Genomic DNA, 5,085 nt, shown 5'->3' with positions numbered 1-5,085 from the left:
CTGGTTATGATCAGTGAATTCTTTCAAAGAAAAGTTGGAAGTTATCTCTTTTCACAAGAATTTTGTTTTTAGCCAGACAACTTTTCATTTTTATTATTTTCTTTTTTTCTTCCTTCTTTTTCTTTTCTTACTTGCTCTATTTCCTTTTTCCTCTTTTTATTTTTTAAGTTATTTATCATTTGTTCATTTCCTCTCTCTTCTTTCTTTTTTCTCTTTTTCTCTCTGAAAATGTCATGTGGACGAGGGTGCACACTACCTACTTACGTCTAACCACAAGGTGAACGAAAAACGCAAGAAAATGGTAAGTCGCAAAAACGGTGACAAAATAACTGAGAGCCATAACGCCAAAATTTTCTAACAGAAATGAACAATAATGATAGTAACGTTAGTAACCATATGAACAAAAACAGAAAATAGTAATGTCAACAGCAATATAGACAATAACAGATAACGTCAATAGAAAACTAATCAAAAAATATTAATGTAAAAAAAATGCGGTGACCTCAGTCACGCGGCTCCGCTTCTTCCCAAGAAACCGAGCAAGTCCGTCATCTCCTCATCCATGCAGACCTCCTCTGCATCGCCGAGGGCCCCTGTAGGCGCCTCCCCTGCCTAGGCCTCGGGCCAATCTCCGGGCCATACGACCTCAACCCTAAACTGATCTGGAGTAGGGCACGCAATAGGAGCGAAACCCTGGCCCTACTGACTGAGGCTGAGCTGGTAGAAACACTCATGAATCTGTACCTGCCCCCGGTGGTTGGCCGCCTGTTGGCGAACCAAGTGCTGTAGATACCGCTCCATGCCTAATGACCCAGTGGGATCAGCCTGATGAGGTGGCGGTGCGTCTGCAGCCTGCGGTGCATCACCCTGCACCTGCCTAGGCGTGCAATACTTCTCAATGAAGGCTCGGGTGATCGGCAGTCGGATCACCTTACTAGGTGTGACGGGAACCCCGAATGATTGGCAGAGGCCCGTGATCAATGCTGGAAATCCCAGGGCCCTGTTAGACTTATCCGGGTCTAGAGGGTGCCTGGTGGGTGGCATACCTGCAAATAAATAGATGGCGTCAGCAATCAACTGAGCCACATGGACGCTCATCCGTGTCGGGATGACATACACCAGCTGACACTTCGGCAGAGGAAGGTCGGAGTTATGATCACTAGGCAGGACATTGCTAAGTAGCAATGTTATCCACATCTGGGTCAAGGTGGTCATACTGGTCATGATCCTCACCCACCTCCCTGCAGCGGTCCGGGTGAAATCTTTCCCCGGTGTGCATAATAGTTGGGCAATGGCCTCCTTGTCGAACCCATCGGTCCTGTTCCTTCTCTGACTAAACTCGCACTCCTGGCCTTCCTCCAACACTAGCGGGTCACCCAGGAACTGGCTGAGGGCATTTGCATCAAAAGGAATCCACTGATGTAACGACCCGCCACATCGCTACGGTATCCACACTTTAATATTCGATAATTTCAATTTTTATAAAAAGAACTCCCTTAATTTTTTATAGAAGTGATTTTGTCACAACATAAATTCATCCAACAACACGCCATTACTTAAGTGAATATGCATAATTACATAGAAACAATAATTCGGTACATGTCATACACATAACGAAAATTAAATATGTTCATATATATATATATATATATATAATTAAAATTCCAGTTTTACATCTTTAACTCAACAAAATAAAACTTAAAAACCAACTACGGAGGAGTTGATTACAAAACACAACGCTCTCTGATGTGCCATCATTTTCTTCTATTTTCTAAACCCTTTTTGCACCATTTTAATTATTGATTGGTCTTAATTGTCAATTAATTAGGCAGTTTTATTATTTGGGCTCATTTAGCTAATTTGATGTTTTTAATCTAATTTCAGGAATTAATGACACATTGAGCTTAATCCGGATTTTGGTTGTGGACTTGAAGAGGGCAAATAAAGCAGCGCTTATCTTAGTTAATTTCTAATTAGGAAATTTCGCAATTTTATTTTATGTTGTTCAGTGTTTATTTCGTTTTGGGCCAGAGTATTGTAATAGGGCCCAGTGACTTTGAGTGACTCTTTTTAAATAGCTGCCTTGGGATTCGTGCAGGGCATTCTATTCTGTTATGCTATTCATTATTCAGAGCTTTGTTTTAGGGTTTTGGTTTTTCTGTTTTGATGCTTTTGAGTTCGTAATGCAATTTTACGTTTTCTGCTTCTAATTACAATTTCGTTCTTGCTTCTTCTTCTACTCTCATTTACGTTTCTGTTCCATTTTACATTTCTGTTCGTTTACGTTTCTGTTCATTTACGTTTCCGTTCATTTACGTTTCTGCTTCATGTTTCAATTGCGTTTTCTGTTTGAATCCATGGAAGGCTAGATTTTCTGGTGTTGTTTCCTTTTGAGGACAAAGCCCAACTCTCTTTGAGGTTTCGCTTGTAATGTGGTTTCCCGGCAGTTCTCCCTTCACCAGTATCCCAAATTCGTGAATATTAATCAGTGCACGCTTCGTGTTCGATTAATTGCCTCTGAGCCTAACTTGCGTTCATGCTTAATGGACGAAGGGCTAACTGGTGTATGTGGTGCCTAATCACGTATTGAAAACCCTAAGTTGATTTTCGCTTAGTAAATTGAAATAGGGTTGGATTAAGTGGTTGACTGTTAGGGACGAATTCTCCATAACCCAGGATAAGAGAATTCCTTCTGAATCAGAGGAAACAACCCGTTTTTAATATTAGTAGTTTCGTATTCCAGTTTACTTGTTCTGCTCTTTAATCACAAAACAAACAACCCCCCCCCCCCCCATCGTTACTGTTACTGCAAGTATATTATGAACATTTGGCTTGTCACTGGTCGTTGGGAAACGACCTAGGATCACTTCCAAGTTACTGCATTTTCATGTTTATTTGATTCGGGTACGGCCTCGATCAAATTTGGCGCCGTTGCCGGGGAGCAGTGTCCAAAGGTTCATAATAGCTAGCTAGTGTTGTGTGTTTAATCCTTTCGTGTTTTAATTGTTAGTATTGTGTTAGTATGTGTGTTAGTGTTGATTAGTGTCCTGGTATTTTGTTTAATGTGTGTTCTGTTTCAGTTTTACCATTAAGCGTTTCCCCTGTTTCAGTCTTGGGTGTTTTGCTGTGAAGATTGTGCTTGAAAACAGAGTAGTAGTAGAAATCAACTTGCGGAAAAACAGAGTAGTAGTAGAAATCAGCTAGAGACGGATTTTAGCGACCACCCATGCTGAATTAATTGGGATTTTTTGTTTTAGTAGCTAGGGTTGTTATTTTTGGCTGAATTTTTTTGTGGTAACTTCTTTTAATCCATATTTTGTGGGAAAAATAGCTAGAGCCTTTAGTTTGGTCAGATTTGAAAGTTCCAGAAAACTAGCAAATTTTGTGTTTGTCAAAACTTCAAACGGCCATAACTTTTGCTCCGGTTATCAGAATCGCAATTATTATATATGCATTTGGGGTAGAAAAAAATTTCCTACGCTGTGGCAGCCACCATAGGCCGGCTGAGGTCTCTATCGTCCAAAAAAAAGCGATTCTGTCAAAAGTTTTTTATTTTTCAAGTTTTATTCACCTATTTTTCTAAACCTACCAATTTTAGCTTTCATAGTTAGACTTTGAATTTTTGTCTGAAATTTTTTGTGCTATCTTCTCATCATTTTATAAGGTTGCTCACAAAATTTCAACTCATTTGGATATCATTTGAGGGTAGCTGTAGTTCAAACCTACACCTTTATTTACATGACAAGGCAACTAGTTGTGTGCATGCTGAATGTAGTGTATGACTAGAGGCAATCCATCTGACTTACAAACCTTTGATCCTGAGATAGATAGGACATTTCATAGATTAGTTAGGCATCATTTTATACCTTTTGATCATTCTGAGCATTCCATAACTGGTGAATCTGTGCATTCTGTTATTGGTGATTTTGAACATCCTGATCTTGAGCATTATAATTTTGAGCATTCTGATTTTGCACATTCTGAGAACATGGCACAACCTCCACCTCGTGAGAGGACTCTAAGGGAAATGGCTGCACTTGATTTCACCTATGAAAGCTTGTGCATCCAATACCCTGATGAGGATGTCCCATATGTTCTTAAAACTGGACTGATTCATTTGCTTCCAAAGTTTCATGGCCTTGCAGGTGAAGACCCACACAAACATTTGAAAGAATTTCACATTGTCTGCTCCACCATGAAACCCCCAGATGTCCAAGAGGATCACATATTTCTGAAGGCTTTTCGTCACTCATTAGAGGGAGTGGCAAAGGACTGGCTGTATTACCTTGCTCCAAGGTCCATCACGAGCTGGGATGACCTTAAGAGAGTATTCTTAGAAAAAATTTTCCCTGCTTCCAGGACCACAGCCATCAGGAAGGATATCTCAGGTATTAGACAACTCAGTGGAGAGAGCCTGTATGAGTACTAGGAGAGATTTAAGAAACTATGTGCCAGTTGCCCCCACCATCAGATTTCAGAACAGCTTCTTCTCCAATACTTTTATGAAGGACTCAGTAATATGGAGAGAAGTATGATAGATGCTGCCAGTGGTGGAGCCCTTGGAGACATGACTCCTGCTGAAGCCAGAAATTTAATTGAGAAGATGGCCTCCAACTCCCAGCAGTTTAGTGCCAGAAATGATGCTGTCGCAACCTACCCTTCGGCGGGAGGGCGACGCGTGACTCGCGGGATGCGTCTTCCATGAAAGGAATACGCGCGGAGTCGCCACCAACGTTTATTTGGGGAAAACGTCGGAAAAACCGGAAAAGACGCGATCTACGAACTTTTAAGTTGAAAGGTTCGGGAGTTGTATTTACGCACGGGGAAGGTATTAGCACCCCACACGCCCGTCCCAAGGGACGACAGCCTTTAATCGAATGTGCAAACATGACTTTGATTTTTATGTTCCCTTTTATGTTCTTATGTCCTTTATACCCTTTTTATATTTTTCCTTTTTTGTGGTCGACAAGGGTGTTTCCCTTTGCTCCTACGTATTCCTCAATTTGCGATGAGGAAATCAGACCTACGTAGTTCTTTTTTATCAAGCGATTCTTTTTTACTTAAGTGGTGATCATTTTAAGGCGT

The 5,085-nt window shown here is 40.8% G+C and overlaps 1 non-coding gene across 1 annotated transcript; it reads right to left on the bottom strand.

Moving 5' to 3' along the window:
• Nucleotides 1-4,366: 4,366 nt before the first annotated feature.
• LOC114368594 lies at nucleotides 4,367-4,473 on the bottom strand. The gene has a single exon (XR_003657367.1). It is a non-coding gene; the product is annotated as a small nucleolar RNA R71 (small nucleolar RNA).
• Nucleotides 4,474-5,085: the final 612 nt, after the last annotated feature.

Source organism: Glycine soja, chromosome 1, assembly GCF_004193775.1.
Source record: "Glycine soja cultivar W05 chromosome 1, ASM419377v2, whole genome shotgun sequence".
Lineage (NCBI taxonomy): Eukaryota > Viridiplantae > Streptophyta > Magnoliopsida > Fabales > Fabaceae > Glycine > Glycine soja.
The sequence above is the reverse complement of the archived record's forward strand: the minus strand, read 5'-3'. Positions and strand labels throughout refer to the sequence as shown.